The following is a 20,138-nucleotide window of genomic DNA, read 5'->3' as shown; positions in this document are numbered from 1 at the left end:
TCCTTCCTTGTCTCTTGTAACATTCTTTATTTTAAAGTCTATTTTGTTTGATATGAGTATTCCTACTCCAGCTTTCTTTGATTTCCATTTGCATGGAATACCTTTTTCCATCTCCTCACTTTCAGTCTGTATGTGTCCCTAGGTCTGATGTGGGTCTCTTGTAGACAGCATATATAATGGGTCTTGTATATGGGTCTTGTTTTTGTATCCGTTCAGTATATGGGTCTTGTTTTTGTATCTGTTCAGCCAGTCTATGTCTTTTGGTGGGAGCATTTAATCTATTTACATTGAAGGTAATTATCAATATGTATGTTCCTATTACCATTTTCTTAATCGTTTGGGGTTTATTATAGGTCTTTTTCTTCTCTTGTGTTTCCTGCCTAGAGAAGTGCCTTTAGCACTTGTAAAGCTCGTTTGGTTGTGCTGAATTCTCTTAGGTTTTGCTTGTCTGTAAAAGTTTTAATTTCTCCTTCAGATCTGAATGAGATCCTTGCCAGGTAGCATAATCTTGGTTTTAGTTTCTTCCCTTTCATCACTTTAAATATATCATGCTACTCCCTTCTGGCTTGCAGAGTTTCTGCTGAGAAATCAGCTGTTAACCTTATGGGAGTTCCCTGTATGTTTTTTGTCATTTTTCCCTTGCTGCTTTCAATAATTTTTCTTTGTCTTTAATTTTTGTCAATTTGACTACTATGTGTCTTGGCGTGTTTCTCCTTGGGTTTATCCTGCCTCTCTTTTCTTCCTGGACTTGGGTGGCTATTTCCTTTCCCATGTTAGGAAAGTTTTTGACTGTCATCTCTTCAAATAATTTTTCGGGTCCTTTCTCTCTTTCTTCTCTTTCTGGGACCCCTATAATGTGCATGTTGTTGCATTTAATGTTGTCCCAGAGGTCTCTTAGGCTGTCTTCATTTCTTTTCATTCTTTTTTCTTTATTCTGTTCCACAGCAGTGAATTCCACCATTTTGTCTTCCAGGTCACTTATCCATTCTTCTGCCTCAGTTTTTCTGCTATTGATTCCTTCTAGTGTATTTTTCATTTCAGTTATTGTATTGTTCATCTCTGTTTGTTTGTTCTTTAATTCTTCTAGTTCTTTGTTAAACATTTCTTGCATCTTCTTGATCTTTGCCTCCATTCTTTTTCCGAGGTCCTGGATCATCTTCACTATCATTATTCTGAATTCTTTTTCTGGAAGGTTGCCTATCTCCACTTCATGTAGTTGTTTTTCTGGGGTTTTATCTTGTTCCTTCACCTGGTACATAGCCCTCTGCCTTTTCATCTTGTCTATCTTTCTGTGACTGTGGTTTTTGTTCCACAGGCTGCAGGATTATAGTTCTACTTGCCTCTGCTGTCTGCCTTCTGGTGGATGAGGCTATCAAAAATATATATTATTCATGGATAAACATATGTAGTAAACATGAACTTGAAGAATACATACCAAATTCAGGATAGTATTTTTGGGAGAAGTGTGGGAAATGGGATTACAAAGGAATAAGTGAAATCAAATTTTTAATATTGTTTCATTTATTAGGAACACCTCTGAAGCAAAAATAAAAGTTTAATATTAATTGGTTTGGGTGATAAAATCATGAAAATCTAACTAACTGTTAAGTTAGCTTCTGTACTTTTCTGTATCTTTAAATCTTTCCAAAAATATTTTAAAAGCACTAATTTTTTTTTTTTACGGTACGTGGGCCTCTCACTGTTGTGGCCTCTCCTGTTGTGGAGCACAGGCTCCGGATGCGCAGGCTCAGGGCCCATGGCTCACGGGGCTAGCCGCTCCGCGGCATGTGGGATCTTCCCGGACTGGGGCACGAACCCACGTCCCCTGCATCGGCAGGCGGACTCTCAACCACTGTGCCACCAGGGAAGCCCTAAAAAGTACTAAATATTTTAAATGTGATGATAATTATAGGCTCAAGAAAAATAAAAGTCCAAAAATGAGATGTCTACACTTTTTACATTCTTCCCCCCCACACACAATTAAATGAGTGAAATAATTCTGTTTAAACAGTTTGAACTTAATCTCACATTGGATCTAGAAGCTTATAAACATATTTGTATCTATCATATAATGCCTTGATTCTTTCCAAAATCAATGAAAAAAAAGCATCCTTAGCTAACAAAGTGAGCAAGCTGTCTGAGAACCATTGCTTTACAAACTATTACTTCCAAGAGCTATTATCTCTGCTTTTGTTTAATTTACCATTAAGGTTGAGTTCTATGATTCAGTAGAAATGTCCTTTTTTATTTGAAAACTGCGGGATGGCTCAGTTTTGTTTGTTTGTTTTTCTTTTTGGAAAGCTTTTATTTAACACAATGGAATCAAAATATCCATCTCTCAGAAACCCCTTCAAAGCATCTATGTCTAAAGAAGCCCTTACCCTCTGAAATTTTACTCCCAATTTCACTTTATCCAAGATTTTTTTTCCAGGAAAGGCAAAGTCATTTAGATGACATTTGAAGGTGCATTTTCTCTCTAGGAATAACACTACTTTAACTTGGTGGTACTTGCAGCCAGTCACATCCCAATAACCAGAGCAGAGCAAGTCCTTGAAATAGGATTCCTCCAGAGACAATAAAGTTTATGACCCAGCAAAGCCTGCAGAAAATACATTCAAGTTCTTCTAGTGGATACAGATGCCTAACTTAATCTGTGTCCCTCCCCTGAATATATTTTTTTGTAATTTTAAAATTTTGAATAATTTCAGACTTACAGAAAGTTGTAATGATAGGACAATGAACCCCTGGACATCTTACCTACACACACAGACACATACTATTATAATTTTGCAGAGCCACTCGGCCGTAAGTTGCAGATACAATGCCTTTTTAACCCTAAATATGTCAATGTGCATTTCCTAAGAGTAAGGACATTCATTTACATAATCACACTAAAATATCAATATTAGGAAATTAGTGATGATATAATACTATTTAATTTCTGTTTTGTCAATATTTTGCCAATTCCTACAATAATGACCTATGTAAGCTATATATATATATATATATATATATATATATAGAGAGAGAGAGAGAGAGAGAGAGAGAGAGAGACAAAGACAGACAGCAGGGTTCAATTCAGGATCACACGTTCCATTTAGTTATCAAGTCTCCTTAGTCTCCTTTAATCTGGACAATTCCTGTCTGTCTTTGCTTTCTATTCCCCTGACATATTTTAAAAATTTTGAAAAATAAAGAGCAATTATTTCATAAAAATCTTTCTCAATTTGAGTTCGTTTGATGTTTCCTTGTGATTACATTGAGGTCATGCATTTTTGTCAGGATATCAGTATTTTAACTGCTGCTTTTTCATTGTTTCCTTTCTCCTGCTTCGCTCATCCCTTTATTTTCAGCATTTCTGAATCACTTTGGTTTAGATGTGCCTCTTTTATAAAGTATATAGTTGGACCTTGCTTTGTGAGTAAAATTGTAAATAATTTTTCTTTTAATAATTGAATTTAGCCCATTCATATTTATTGATATGGCTGATATATTTGATCTCAATTCTGTCCTTTTAATTTCATGTTATAAATTCTATGTATATAGTATTTTCTGTGTATTTTCTCAGCATTTTCTCATAACCTCTTGAGTTCTTACATGTTTAAAAATGAGGTTTATAGTCTTGATATTTGAAGGACATCTTGGCAGGATATAAAATCCTTAGATCATAATTCTTGAGTTTTTTTAAAATACTCCTTCATTATTGCTTTTCTCTAAGTCTCTTGCCCTTATAACTCATTAGATCTTTTTGACTGAAAACACTGGGAATTATTTGGACTTAAGTCCAAGAGTCTTAGTAGGATAGGCCTTAGATTTGATCATGCTATGTCAATTTTCTTAGGTACTCAGTGAGCCCTTTCAATGCATAGATTTCAAAGTTTTCTTTTGTTTCCGGAAAATTGCCTTATTGTTCTAAATATTAGTTCTGTTCCATTGTTTTGTTTTTCTCCTTTGGGGACTTTAATTATTCATGTATTGGATATTCTCTGTTTTCCATTATAATTACTTTCTTCCTGGCCCTTTTTATTTCTTTTTTTAATCACATTTTAATTGTTTTGATTATTGTCCTCTTCATTGACATTTATTGTTTTCTTTAATTTATTCATCATTGAGCAACTTGTAATTTAGTCTCTTTTTCTTATATTTCTTTACTGAATGGAAGAAATTAGTACACATTTTATTTATTCCTTCCTTCTTTCTATTTCTCCTCTTAGAAAAGTAATTCAAGATATTTTTTTCATATTGGCAAATATTTATTTGAGAAGGTTTATTTTATAGAGTTATATTGCAGTTTTCTTGTTTGTGGTTGGCTTTTAGAGACAATTGTTATCAGGAGAAATGTTTGATTTTAATTCTCTGTTTTATTCTTAGCATAAATGAAGACTGCTTGCATCTCTGCATTTAGTAACTAGGGATGAAAATTTGGGAGATTTACAAGATTCCTAGTTCTACATCACCCTCTTCTGTCAGTGTAGCAAAGCAAATGTTTTTTTAGTGTGAGTGCAAAGTGGAGAAAAATGTCTTATGATATTGTATATTTGTATTTATCTTACAAAATTCTAAATTTTCTCATCTTGTTTCTTTTTCCTCTTATTACACAACTTCCAAAGAGCTCTTTTCCCTTGCCCTAATCCCTCTTCCACAGAGTTTTTCCATACTTTGCTCACTGGAAATCTTGGTTGGGGAGTTGACAAATAGCTCCACTAGAAATTAGCTGTTTGTTTCTTTAGTTACTAACTGAAAGATTCTTTACATTCTATAGTGCTTTACAATTTTCAAAAGTTTCACACACATGATTTCTAATAATCCTATAATAACCCTTTTTTGTCCTCTACCCCTATATTGTCCCTCTGCCCCCCACTGGCAACCACTAGTTTCTTCTCTATATCTGTGAGTCTGCTTCTTTTCTGTTTTATTCACTAGTTTGTTGTTGTATTTTTTAGATTCCACATATAAGTGATATTATACAGTATTTTTCTTTCTCTGTCCAACTTATTTCACTTAGCATAATTCCCTCCAAGTCCATCCATGTTGCTGCAAATGGCAAATTTTCATTTTTTGTGGCTGAGTAGTATTCCATTGTATATACCACATCTTCTTTACCATTTATCTGTTGATGGATACTTAGGTTGTTTCCATACCTTGGTAATTGTAAATAATGCTGCTATGAACATTGGGGTGAATATATCTTTTTGAATTAGTGTTTTTGCTTTTTTTGGATATATACCCAGGAGTGAAATTGCTGGGTCATAGGCTATCATCCAAAAAAACACAAATAAATGTTGGCAAGGATGTGAAGAGACTGGAACACTTGTACCACTGTTGGTGGGAATGTAAATTGGTACAGTCACTATGGAAAACAGTATGGAGGTTTCTCTAAAAACTAAAAATGGAAATTGGTTTTTATTTTTCTACTTACAGGTAAATTGAATTGTGTATTTTACTCTAACTTATAGTCTTCTGAAGAATGAGATTTGTGTGGGTTCACATTTTACCTTTGTTGATGCAGAGCTTTTACAGAATGTATTGGAACATTTTAGATTTATGTAGCCACCATTTCTTGACCTATCTCTCTGAATTCTTGATTCCTTCAAATCCTCATATTGATAGCAAAAGTAAGATTTTGAGATATTAACCATGCCAAATTATTTCTCAAAATATTAATTTGTATTCAGTTTTACAGGCTTTTAACATTTTATTTTTAATCTTAACTCAAGTATGTATAATCTGACATTACTAAGATACTCAGCAATCTTCACTTGTCACTCTCTAGATATTCCTCTCTCTTCTCCCAACCACACCTCTCATGACCCTTCACTACCTAAACCTGAGATGTTTCTAAAACAAGAAGCTCTGCATCAGGTTCTTACCAAAAGTTTGCTATGAATGTTTGGGGGACACCCTCAAAAAAATTCCATAGAAATCCACAAAATCTCAATCTGTAAAATAAGCTAGTTCTGTACACTAAAATCCATTAAGCACAGACTCATAACTTGAGGGAAATATCATGAGATTCAAACTGCATTTGGCTGATCAATTTTAGCTTATCTGCTTCATCCCCCATTCCCTCCTCTGTTCATTTCCCCTTCATAGCAGACAATTTTCATATCCCATCCATATTCCCTCAACATTCATCATTCCAATGCATGCCAATGATTTCTTACTGCAATTATTCACAATTCTTTTATTGAGAGCTTTCTATGGCCATAGGAACTGTAGTGCAGCTCTTTCCCAGGGCAGTTCCAAAATGTCTACTTTCAATGAATGGAGAAACTGTCAATCAATGACATATGGGAGTTGGTAGTTGGTGAATAAATATTCTAGCTTCCTTGACCCAGAACAACTCTGTGGAATATTCTACACAGCATCTCAGAGGTGTGCATCAGGCATTGAGCCCCACAGAATCTCAGCGGTCTGCATCAGGCATTGAGCCCCACTTGCCTGAAGTGATAAGATACACTTTCTTGGCTCACATCTCCATTGCCCAACTAGTGCTTCCTGTGATCATCTCTCAAGGAAACTATTTTCACTCAAATCCTGGTCTCAGAATCTGCTTTTGGGGGAGACCAACCTAATATATATTTCCATGAATCCATAAAATAGTCTGTATTCTAGGCCTATTGTCTAACAGTGAAGACCAAAGAGAGTTATTCTTGCTTTCTAGGATATCAAGTTCTGTGGAAAAGATCTTAGTCTAGACTGTCTGGAGTTTTGGCTATTTAGCTCCAGGGACTTCAATTTGCTTGGAAGTTTCCAAAATTTTTGAAAGCCATGAGAGTAGTATTTAAATGGACTTGATTAAATTGAACTGAAGTAAACATCAGGGTAGCTTCAAATGGAAGCATATTTATGATCCAGTCCTTTATAATAATTGCATATATACCTAGGAAACACCAGTCTCAGCTCTGACACTAAGTAGTTAGACAGTCTTGGAAAACTCATTTCACCTTTCTAAACTTCAGTTTTCTAATCATCAAAATAAATAGTTGAAATAGATGCTCTCTAAGCAGTTTTCTGGCCATAGTGCTCCTTGATTCTATGACTCTAAATAGGTCTCTGAGATCCATCACATGCCACATATAATTTTTTTGCCTAATTATTTTTCTCAGAAGTTAAACTTATCAACAGTGTCCTTTCTCTACACCTATTAATGAATTCAGCTTTAGTTCTGATTCATCCAGCTACACCTTAATTTTCACTGGCTGGTTTCTAAATTATGGTAGCTCATAGAAAACTAAAACACTCTCCCCATCATTAAGCAGAGATTTTTAGGTATTCTTTCCACCCAGCTACCCAGAAACATTTTGGTGTTCCATAATTTCTGAAAACAGGAAGAGATTACATAGATAAGCCATCCATTTTGATCAGTCTAAATTCATGGCCTGAATCTCCTCCAGTTACATAACAGATGTTGCATAGAGGAAAGAGCTTGTCAATGATAATTAAACTTCTTTTCTGAACTGAGAAACTGAGCTTTGAAACCAGTTTCTCTTGAGTGGAAAATATTGATCCAAGGGAGAATCTAACATAGAATGAAGGCAAAGGAATCAGTGTGCTAATGGAAAGAAAAGGAATTGAATTTGTAAATTTGGCAGAGTGCATTCACACTAGATCTTGAGAAGAAATAGAGGCAAACAAGAATAGAAAAAGGCAGGGTAGTGGAATGATTTGTATTCTTTTAACCATAAGAGTGAAGAAAACTAATAACATAGCAGAAATAAGACCAAATAAGCTAAGAACTCAGATTAAACATCACCATACTCATTCCACTCACAGTTGCCCTGATAATTGAAACTTCACCTTATGGCAATAGATTAAAAAAATTACATGAAATGTAGCAAAGAGTAATTCCTAATGACCTCCTCCTGGAGGAAAATCCGGAGAAGAGCCTGGGGAGGAGTTGGCAATATAGAATAAGAAGGATACAATGAGGGGAAGAATACAACATTTGAACCTGAATTTTCAAGAAGAGAAAGATAGGGACCTTCTATTACTTCTGCTGATCAAACTGGTTTTAGGTAATAAGCAACATCTTTGCTATCTACACGGTCTTAACTTGGTCTACTCATCTACTTGCTTCTTGGCAAGAAACCTCAGAAATCAGGAACCCTGGATAATAAAAGGTGGATGTTGTTCTCCACATGGAAAGGCTCAGGGTAATCTAGGTCTACTGCCAAGGTCACTTTCTAAATTTGGCCTCATCCCAGAGGCTAGGCCAGGTGAGTCAATACAGTGAGTCAACCATTGCTATTACAGTTTGAAAAGAATAAGCTAAGTATAAAATTCTTTATCTTTAGAATTTGACACTAAAAAAATCACACTAGGATGAGGAGCAGGTCTGAAAATCAAAAGGTGAGTAGATCTCAGTCAGATTGGAATGGTTCTCCCAGTTTTCTGTGGCAGCTCATAATTCTCAGAGCTACTTGGCTACAGAGAACCACTCTAGCAGTCATGCCTGGCCCGAGTGACGCATGCAGTCCACTGAAGGGGCTTGCTGGTCAATATGGCTGGTTATATGCAGAGACATTGCCAACATCTGCACAAGCAGAAAAGGAAAAATAAAACTAATAAGGGAAATCAGGATCTAGGTTGAAATCAGCTTTCCAATTTACCAGAAAATTTGTTCCATTTCATCTTACTTGTACATATAAAGCCTGGCAGATGCAATCTTTGAACAAGTTGATAGCTGATGAGAGTCATCTTGGTATAGTGGCTAAAACATAGATTTTAAAAACCAAACAGATCTACATTCAAATTTTGGTTCAGTCACTTAACAAGCTATGTGATCATAGACAAGTTATTTAATCTCTCCAAACCTTGACTTCATTTCCAACGTATGATGCGTATAATAATGCCTCCCTTACAGGGCTTGATAAGGGAATGAGTTTAAAGCACCTATAGAGTAGGGGTTCATTAAATGGTAACAGTGGTGGTAGCAGGAATGGTATTCATTAATGGATGTGTTAATGTTGGTAATTATTGTTTTTATTTCTGTTATTACTAGGATGCCGTTTTTAAATTTTTCTAATGAACATACTACCTCTTTCATGGATTTATTTCAAGATCATTTGATATTTTTTTTCCTACCTCAGTGGAGAGGGAAGGAAAAGGATGATACCCAAAATCAGACATTTCCAGAATTCTCAGTAAATAGTTATCTTGTTATCTTACTTTGGATCTGGGTTGTTAAGCATTTGAGATTGAAAGTTTCCCAAGCCAAGTTCACACTCTAATACTGGTAGAATGAGAGATGATGAGAGGATATTGTGGCCATTTTACTAAGGGTCTTGATGTAAATCAAGACCTGAAACAAAGAAACACAATATAGTTTTACACTGTGATCATGCTCCAAAGAGATCCTGCTCCAAATTCTAATAACTGTTGAGTAATTAAGGGATAAGTTAACTTTTCATTTAATGACAGTGTTAGCTTCCACAGTTAAGTAAACATATAATGCCATAGCTGCTGCCTTACAACAGCCTAAAAGTGAAATGGAGGCCAGACAAAACATGCAGGGTGAGGAGCAGCAGTAGATAGAATAGTGACCTCAATAGTGGCTGACAAATAGGAAACAATCTACAAAAGGATGACGGCAATTCAAGTTCCATTCCAGGAGGATAGAAAGTCAAATGAAGCAGCCCAAAATTAAAAGAGTGGTTCATGGAGCCCTCTTTGGCAATGAGAACAATGGGAGCATCACTTGAGGGTCAGAATGTCCAAGGGAATTTGTCTGAAAATAAGGAAAGAATTGAAACTGAGCCTGATCCTGGGATACAGACTGAAACTAATGAAACTGACAAGGCCTCATCCTGCAGGAGAGAATACAGTGATGGGCTGAAAAATCAGAGCAAGCAATGGGATGTGTTACTCTGTGCAAGCATTATTCAAGGACACGTGGGAGTGTTGCCCAGAGAATTGTGAAAGCGTAGAGACTTGCAGTCTCCGTCCCAGAGCAGAAAAACATGATGCACAAAGATGTTCCGTCTCTGTTTCCAAAAAATACGTGGCATAACTCACAGCTAGCTGAACACTCCGCAAAAACAGCTGGGATGGGGTTAGGCCAGGGCAGAGATTCACATTAAGCTAAACATGACTCAGTTGTGCATTCAGGTGCATCTTATACTTTTTCATTTTGATTGTTCTATAATGGTGAGAAGAAGGAAATATTTTACTCTGTAATGATATTCTAGAATCTAGAACATTAGGCTGAATAGTCTGTGTTGACTTATGAGTCTCTTTGGATGCTATTTGGACATTCATGATGGAAAAGAATATTTCAAACCCTCAGTGTATAATAAGGCACAACTCACTGTCTTCCAAATATACTAAAAAGAAAAATCATCATAGCATAACTGGGGCATGCCCTTACAAGTGCTGAGCAACTGGAAAGCTATTTGGGGGTTCAAACTGGAAGGGAAATTCTCCTTGCCTTCATCAAAATGTATCACTCTAACTCCACTGACATTCCAGGGAGATAAAAGGAGATATAAGTTGTAAAAAACTGAATTTTAACAAGCATGTTAGAAATTTCATATCTGAATGAATGTCTGCTTCTCCAAAGCAGTTACTTTGGGAAGCTCTATGCTAATTTCAGAAGGCTACCTGGATTGAAGGTATCAATCATTTCCTCGCATTCACAACCCTTCTCTGAGAGCCTGTGTCATAAACAGCCTGGGGAGGTGCAGCCTTATTTGCGCTCAGTTTCCTGGCTGCAGGGACCTGAAATGCAAAATCTGGCTGGAGCTGAGATATGGCAAAACAAAGCCATTCCATCTCAGAATTCACTTGTTGGGGAATCCAAACTATGACATAGGTATGTGGAACAAGATTTATTATATATGGCTAAAACTTAGCCATGTTAATCACAAAAATTCCTTGGAAGTTTCCAAGTTGGCTTTTATCTGGATTTGGACTTAGAGCTCATATGACTTTGATTTGCAAGTTTTTACTATTATAGAACCCCAGTGGCAAAGTATAGTTCTATCTTAAGCAAAAAAAAAATCTATAAAGTCTTTTTTCTTTTAAAAAAGATGTGAATTTTGCACTGTATTAACATATATTCAATTGTTGTAATATTACATAATACTTTCAATAATATCACTATTTGAATTTCTTAACTTTTCCTCAAAATCTTCAACTAAAATCAAAAGCATCCCCACTCCCAGGAAAACTTGTCCTGTGGTTTTTCATACCTTTTCACCACTGTGTATTGCCCAGAAAAATTATTTGCAATTTCTTGGCAATACTAAAGAAGGAGGGGCAAGGAGAATGTAGAAAATGAGAGGAAGGTAGTGAACAATACCACAGAAAGAAATCACAATTTCACCTTGTAAGACTGGGCCACATAGTCATCATTTTCTGATGTGTTCTCAAGTAAAGCTGAAACTACCTAAACTCAGACAAGGCAATGGCATGTCCTTGTCTTTTGTTTCTTCTATAGTCTCTGTATGCTGTAGGTGGAAGGAAAGGAACAGGGACAGTATTGTCAATTTCAGGAAAATCTCACTCTAACAATCCAAAAGCTCAAAGCTCACTGTCAGTATCAAACCAAATCAATCAGCATTGCCTTATTCTTCTATTCATTCTAGGAAGGCTACACTGGAAGTGAAAGCAAACGAGATAAAACTATAATGCAAAAAGAAAAAAATAATTCTAGAGGGAAGGCCATGTCAAGATAAAAAAGCAAAAAGTGGTGATGTTTCTGCTTTTTGCATAAATTTAACACTACATCAGAGGATACTGTAGAGAAAGTGACAACTCTTGGAGCTGTTCTTGAAAGTGGATAATTTTAGAAGCAATTTGTCAATCAACTAATTCTTGATTAATAAAACAGTTGAATAATAGCTTCATGTTACTTTTCTACTGTCCAGTGTTAATCTAATTTGCAATTATTTTGAATATTTATCAAACCCTGAAGCAATGTTGGGTTTTCCAGTGTCTTTCAGCCCATAAAAGAGGCATGAAGAAAAATTTCCCATTACAACCTATAGTGATGAGAAGATTGGAAACAATGACAATATTCTTTAAAAGACTAAAAAAGATACTTCAAAGTAATAGAAACAGGAGTACTATAACCAATTATTAATAATTAATTTTATATTAATATTAGCATTTATCATTTTATAATTAAAACTTTGCTGATAATACTAATGAGTTGTGGTTCTGTTCATTGGTCAGGCCATCATCTTTGTCTGAAAATACTAGTTTACCTTAGTGGTCTATTTGGCAATTGTATAACCTCGGGCAGGTGTTAAATCCTAAGCAATTCTGGTTCCTAGCAAAAAAAAAAGCAACTCTCAAGAGAAGATCAGCTCCTCTGATGTCAGAAATCTACTTACCCTTTTCTAACCCATCCTAGCTGGAATGCCTCTTAGGGACCTATTGATTCAGAAATCTCCTCCCCAAAGGATTCTTGGGCCTTGAAGTTCTCACAATAATGCAATCCCTCAAGAAGCATTCCTCATTTTAAGAAAATTTAGCATAAGCTATTTCTTGTCATATATTTATGGAATTTATAAAATTCTAAGGACCACACTTGTGAGTAGAGTAGGTTCCTACCTCTCTGGTTTTAACAGGAAGGGAAGAGAAAAGGTTTTCAGAATCACCCTATGAGTTTTAAAAGTACCCATGCCATGACAACCAAAGGCAATGAGTGATCTTTAACTGCATCAGGACATAAACAAAAAAACAACTATAAAGAATATTTTGGGGACAAGTAAGAACTTGAATATTGGCTGCATATTTGAAAATGTGATTTAACAATGTCAAATTCCTTGAGTGTGATAATGGTATTATAGTAATGTGGGATAATATCATTCTTAGGTAATACATATTTAATTACTTTGGAAGGGAAGGTAAACTGTCATGATATCTACAATTTACATGTCAGTGATTTTGCTTATAGTTTCATCGAGATAGAAATACTCCCAGGGACTTCCCTGGTGGTTAAGCAACTAAGCCCGTGCACCACAACTACTGAGCCTGCACTCTAGAGCCTGCGAGCCACAACTACTCAGCCCACATGCCACAACTACTGTAGCCTGTGCACCTAGAGCCCATGCTCCACAACAAGAGAAGCCACTGCAATAAGAAGCCCTAAGAAACCCGTGCACCAAAATGAAGTGTAGGCCCCACTCACCGCAACTAGAGAAAGCACATGCGTAGCAATGAAGACCCAGTGCAGCCAAAAAATAATAAATTTATTAAAAAAAAAGACTCCCAAAAGCTCAGGCATTTTGATTCTTTAAAAGAAACTGAAATCTGATACCAATAGCAACATAATCTCAGTATAGAAATTTGAGTGAAATAATTAAAATATAATTTTTTTTTTAATTAATTTACTTATTTTTGGCTGTGTTGGGTCTTTGTTATGGTGTGCAGGCTTCTCGTTGTGGTGGCTTCTCTTGTTGCGGAGCATGGGCTCTAGGCGCATGGGCTTCAGTAGTTGTGGCACGTGGGCTCAGTAGTTGTGGCGTGTGGGCTTAGTTGCTCCATGGCATGTGGGATCTTCCTGGACCAGGGCTTGAACCCATGTCCCCTGCATTGGCAGGCGGATTCTTAACCACTGCGCCACCAAGGAAGTCCCTAAAATATAATTTAATTGGCATTAGCATTTTGAATTCAAGGTAGAGGGAAAATGATGGAGAGAGAGGCCAGCCCAGGGAAAGTTGCAATAGAGTCTGCTTATGAGATGCTTAAAATGTACCCTTGAGCTTTGATTCTGAAGAATCTAAATGACTTGTGGAAGAAGAGGCAAAATCAGTGATCCCTACTTTCAAGTTGAAAGGGAAAAAGGGGTTCAAAAGGGTCTCTGAGACACTTTAAACAATGACTAAGAATGTGAGCTTTAAACTCACTTAAGAAACATATAGAAAATTGCAACAATTTTTTGCGACCTGTAAAACTATTGATGTCTCCCCAAATGACCTAGTTCTCTTTTTGTTACAGTCAACTAGCTCCAAGTACTTGTAGTTCTTTGGCTCATGTTATGTAAAGAAGTGTATACCTACCAAGCTTTATCAACATATACCAGGAGGAGAGAATCACTTTCGTATGCCTAACAGTATGCCATGTTCCACCCCAGATCATATTTTCTGCCCGTTTCTTTCATTCATTTTGAGTAATAATAATAACTACCATTTATTGTAATTCCATCCTGTCAGTCACAGTGCAAGGCACCTTATATATATCTTATGAACACCTATCCTATGAAGTAGAATTACTATCCCACATTTTATTGCTGAGGAAACAAAATTAGAGATGAAGCAACGTGCCTAATTCGGCCTTAGTAAATGTTAGGGCTAGGATTCTAAACTCAGTCTGACATCTCTGCTCTGACTGCTTCCTGTGTGAATACTTAGGGTCCCATATGTTGCTACCTTCCTGCTCTGCCTGTCAGGTAGCAGACGTCAGTCCTGCCTGGCATCCCTCACTTGCCCTGTGCCATGGCTTCCCACCAAGTATCACTGACAGCACCGTAGAGAAGCTCCCAGCTTCTTAAAGATAGTATTCAGGAAATAAAATGGATTCACTCCCCCATAGGTAGTTGTGCTCAGGTCCATGGAGGACAAAAGAGGTTATGAGAATGAATATCTTATTACTGGCTGCCCTTCTCCTGATCTGCTTGCCCATATTTAGTTCTATTAATCTTTTCTACATAATCATACCCGATACGCTTTTCTGCTTTTTTCAATAAAGGAGTCTCAATCGATGATAATTATAATTCTCTAATTAGTTTCTTAATGACATTTTTGTAGAAGAGTACAGAACCCTGGGCATAGTTTTCAGTAGAAATGTTTTTGCAAAAAAACCTCAAAATGCCTTACTTGCCTTTATATATTCCTGCAGGATATGTTTAGTATTAATTGAGTCATCAAATCAAGTTTATCCACATTTTCCACTCTCTTTAAGCTTCATTAATGTCTTCCCTCCCTTTAACATATATTTCTTTGCCAACCTTTCACACCTAATTAGGTTCAGTCACTTGTCTCTGAATATTTAACACTACCTCTGTCACTTTGCAGTACTTAGTTTGCTTTTTTAAATATTATTGACCTATTCATGCATGGCCAGTGAATTGACCAATTTTTACCCAAATTTTTAGTTAATTGTATTAGGCATGCTTGGGGAATATGCTGAGTCTCTGCCTCTTTCTTTGGAAGTTATCCGTACTTGCGACCTCTGCTGAAGTGATGGGCTTGGGTGACCATGAATTGCCACAGGAGCCCTCTCCTGGGCCATCCCTGATTGGATCAGGAGTGAGACACTTCATCTGGTGGGAACCAATCCACAGGCCAATCTATGGCAGACCAAAGTTATGAAGGACAAAACTAACAGGCTTAGTAGAAAAAGCTAGTCCAGAAAAAACAAGAATGTTGCAGACATATGGAGTGAAGTGGAAATGATGGACTATGTGACCACAATAAGAGAAAAATATTGCCTCATCACTTTAGTGGTTCCATGAAACTTAGCTCTACTTCTAGTAGATGGATGGTTTGTGAGTTTCTTCTGTCCTGTTTTTAGTCCTCCTTCATTCTTTATTTACAGATAATCAGAATGATTATCACCTGTATTAGGGATATATTACAGTAGTCCCAGATAGCTAGGATAGAACAAAAGTGGTTTCAAGAATCTAGATGTGGTCAGAGCCAGGAGATCAATCACTATAAGGAAAGATATGTTTTCAGGTTAAGAATAGAAAGTGAAGCAGGGATTGGGGTTCAGGGAATCAGCATGAATATAAAGGAACAGTGTGTAAAGGAGGCACTATCATGCAAGTCACACCATGAAATATTGATTAAGAAAGGTAAGCCTCAAGCCAGAAGTTCAGGAAACACAAAAACATGAGGAAATTCTAACTATACAGCAGATAGGGAACACTGCATGAAAGGGGTCACTAAAAAAGTTACAAAGGAGACAGATGGCTCAGGAAGCTAAAATAGCAGAATAATCTTAACACCAAGGCCTGGAGGGGAGAACAGCTAGAATTATAAAATAAGGACAGAAAGCACAGGTAGGTGTGAGTACCCATGCTTCAGTACATTAGGTGAGACTGGGATGGGGAGCCAGGCAGACCCTAAACTTTGAGGAAATAGTATGACTTTTCTATAAATGTCACACCTTGGATGACTCCGGCTCTAGACATAATAGGTCATTTGGTCACTGACAATGGAATTGGATCCTGGAAAATGCAACTTAAGACAAAAATGAAAGCTCAGTCCTTATTCCGGAAGTAAGTTTCCCTTTCACGAATAGTCAGTCAGGCAGGTGAGGTACTGCAGGAAAATGTGGCAGTGGCCACAATCGGGAGTCAGACGTGGAGCGGCTAGCTTCTAGCCTTCTCTTTTATGTGGCAAACCTTAGTTATTGGTGGGAGATACCTGTCAAACCAAGACAGGATTCTACAGCATCAGCCACCAGTCTGGACAGGTGCAGAGAGGAGATCCATCCTGGAAGTCAGAAGCAGCACAATCCATCAGAATTAGCATTGAGGGGACACATCTCAGTCAGTGTCATGAACATGAACCATATATGGGAAAGGGGAAGAAAGGGAGCGATGGATCTCAGAGCTGTTGTGGGAACCAAGCCGGCTCTATCTGAAGGAACACATGGCCCCTATGCTTCCAAACAACTGGTTCCAAACAACTCCATCTCCTGTTTCCTTCAGACAGAGACACAGGAATGCAGGCAGGAGGTGACAAGTCTCCTCCATTCCATACCAGAGTAGGAGTGAGGGATAGGGGTTGAAATTTGGGAAGAATTGGTAGGAGCTGGTGAGACTTTTCCTGATGTGTACATTGTGAGCTAATAAGCGGAAAGAACCACAAGTTCACAGTACGGACTTGCTCTGGGGTAAGTGGTAAGGAGACCTGATTTCTTCAATGATCTTCATGCTTAAGGGTATTCTACTTCCCAAAGTACAGAACATGCTGCAAGTTTCAATACTGACATTCAGTTTTGCCAGAGGCAGTTTTGACCACCTCTCAGGTTTTAAATGCAAATTAATTCAGCAGACATGCAGTTATTTAAGGTGTTTTCACACAATACAAATTGCCCCTCTCTTAGCCAGTAAAGGATGTTAGTCTCTCAGGCTTTTCATACTTTGTCATCTTCAATTAACATCAAGTTCCTCCACGAAATGATGGGGTTCCCTTGTATATAACTTGTTGCTTTTCCCTTGCTGCTTTTAATATTCTCTCTTTATCTTTAATTTTTTCCATTTTGATTACAATGTGTCTTGGTGTGGTCCTCTTTGGGTTGATCCTGTTTGGGACTCTCTACTCCTGGGACCTGGATGTTTGTTTCCTTTCCCAAATTAGGGAACTTTTCAACTATTATGTCTTCAAATATGTCCTCTGCCCCTTTCTGTTTCTTCTCCATCTGGGGACCCTTATTGTGCAAATATTAGTTCATTTGATATTGTCTCAGAAGTTTCTTAAACCGTCCTCATTTAATTTTTTTCCTTTTTTCTGTTCAGCTTGAATGATTTCTACTATTCTGTCTTCCAGTTCAGTGATCTGTTCCTCTGTATCATCTAATCTACTGTTGGTTCCTTTCACTCTATTTTTAATTTCAGTTATTGTGTTCTTCTACTCTGAACTATTGTTTCTACTATTGGTTCTTCATATTTTCTAATTCTTTGTTGAACTTTTCACTGTGTTCATCCATTCTTAGTCCTTTGAGCATCTTTGTGATCATTACCTTGAATTCTTTATCAGATAGATTGCTTTTCTCCACTTTACTTAGTTCTTCTGGGGTTTTATCTTGTTCCTTCATATGGACCATATTCCTCTGTTGCCTCATTTTGCCTAATTCTCTGTTTTTATTTCCATGTATTTGATAGGTTAGTTATGTTTCCTGGTCTTGGAAAAGTGGCCTTATGTAGAAGACATTCTATGTTTCCTAGCAGCACACTCCCCTCTGGTCACCAGAGCTATATGCTCTAGGGGTGCCCCCATTTAGTCTTCATGGGTCCTTCTATTGTGACAGGTTGACTACTGTGGGAGGTCTGTTAGGTGTAGCTGGCCTTCAGTCCAGTTGGTTGCCAGGTCCTGACTTGTGCCAAGGCTGTCAGCCACTGGTGGGTGGGGCTAGGTCATGAAGCTGCTGGCTGCAGAGCCCCAGGGGGTCCCAGGGCTAGTTCTGGCTCGCTGGAGAGTAGAGCCAGGTCCCAGGGTGGCCTGGCGGGCAGGGGTGGGTCCCAGGTTGTCCCAGGGCTGGTTCTGGCCTGCTGGTGGGTGGGTTGGGTCCTGGCCTGGCAAGCTGTGGGACTGCAGTAGTCTGGAGATTGGTGTCTGTCTGCTGGTGGCCAGGGCCAGGACCCAGCTGGTCTTCAGGCTGTGCCTACCCAATTGTGAGTGAGACTGTGTCCTGGGGCTGGTGCCAGTGCACTGGTGGGTGAGGCCAGGTTCTGGGCCTCTGGTGGGTGGGGCTGGGTCCTGGAAGGCCTGTATACATTAGAGAGCCCCATTCTAGCCCTCATCTGATCATGTCCTTTTCTACCAGTCAAGGATAATGTGGGGCAAAAAGGCATAAGTCTTTGCCCTCTAGATACACTTTCCAGATACCAAGGACACCAGAATTCCCAGCCAAAATACCTCAGCTAAGTTCTAGAGTCTGTACACACACAGAATAACCATGCTTCTATTATATACATTCCTAAACCCAATGACTAGCTTTTTGAGTAGAGGTGTGCCCAGAGCTTGGATTAGGGCTAATGTGAAATAATAAAATATATATATGTGTGTGTGTGTGTGTGTGTGTGTCTGCCTCTGATTCCTGACACAGATCTCCTAATTCTCTTATAAACAGATGTGCTAAGAGAATATTTTGTTCTAATATTTAGTCTTTGACCCTGGTTTCTAGCACAGAGCTCCTAAGACCTTTGTAATTACCTGAGTGATAGGAGCTTTTGACACCAGTCTTCTAAATTTCTTGGAATATCCTGGTTGATAGGAATATCTTTTGTCCTAGTGAGATGACTTTTGGTGGGCTCCTAAATGGGGGTCTGGTCACCAGAAAGACCAAGCCATGATTAGAAGTTTGGAACTTTCATCTCTACCCTCAATTCTCCAGAGAGGAAAGAGAGGCTGGAAATGGAATTAATAATCAATCACGCCTGCATGATAAAACCTCTGTAAAATTCCCAATAGTGCAGGGCTCAAAGTGCTTCCAGGTTGTTAAACACATCCACATGCCAGGAGGGTGGCACACCCCAACTTATGGGGACAGAAGCTCCTGCACTTGGGACCTTTCCAAACCTCACACTTCATATCTTTTCATCTGTTCCCTTTATCATATCCTTCATTATATGATAAACTGGTAAACATACCTAAGTGTTTCCCTGAGTTCTGTGAGCCATTCTAGCAAATTATTGAACCCAAGGAAGGAGAACCCTGATTTATAGCCAGTCCATCAGAAGTGCAGGTGACAACTTGGGACTTGTGATTGGCATCTGAAGTGTGGGGGGCTAGTCTTGTGGGCCTGAGCTCTTAACCTGGGATCTGATACTATCTACAGGTAGGTAGTCTCAGAATTGAGTTAAATTGTAGGACACCCAGCTGATGTTAGAGAATCACTTGATTTGTGGAAAATTCACAAATCTAGTGTCAGAAATGAAGTGCGGGTATAGTATGAGAGTAAAAGTGTTTTCCCTAGACAGCTGGGGTGTCTACTAACATGCATTTGAGGTATCACTAGGTGTGGTATAAAGTATAGCAATAAAAAGAGAAGAAGAATGGCAGATAACCTCCATTTGAACTTTTGCCACTAGCCCCCCAAATGTTAAGAACGTAATCTCTTCCTCATTGCATCTGCTTTTCCACAGTGTCTTGCTAAAATGTACATGTTCCCCTGAATTCACTAAGTATAGAATAACACATTCTATTTACACTGACCAGATCTAATCATTTTCCCTCTTCCAGTAAAATAACCTTCTCTTCTGACTAATACTATCCAATAATTAAGGGTAAAAAAAAAAACACGTAAAGCTGCTTGATCTAGAACAACGCAGATCTTAAGAACTGCATGCCCTTAGGACTATGTATTTTATAACCATATTTTTTAAATAGGAAATTAACTCAGCTTAAATCATTTTCTTTTCCTCTCATTACTAATTTAGGTATGGGGAGCTAACTGAT

This window comes from Leucopleurus acutus, assembly GCF_964270905.1.
Source record: "Leucopleurus acutus genome assembly, chromosome: 3".
Classification (NCBI taxonomy): Eukaryota; Metazoa; Chordata; class Mammalia; order Artiodactyla; family Delphinidae; genus Leucopleurus; species Leucopleurus acutus.
Note: the sequence above shows the minus strand (reverse complement) of the source record.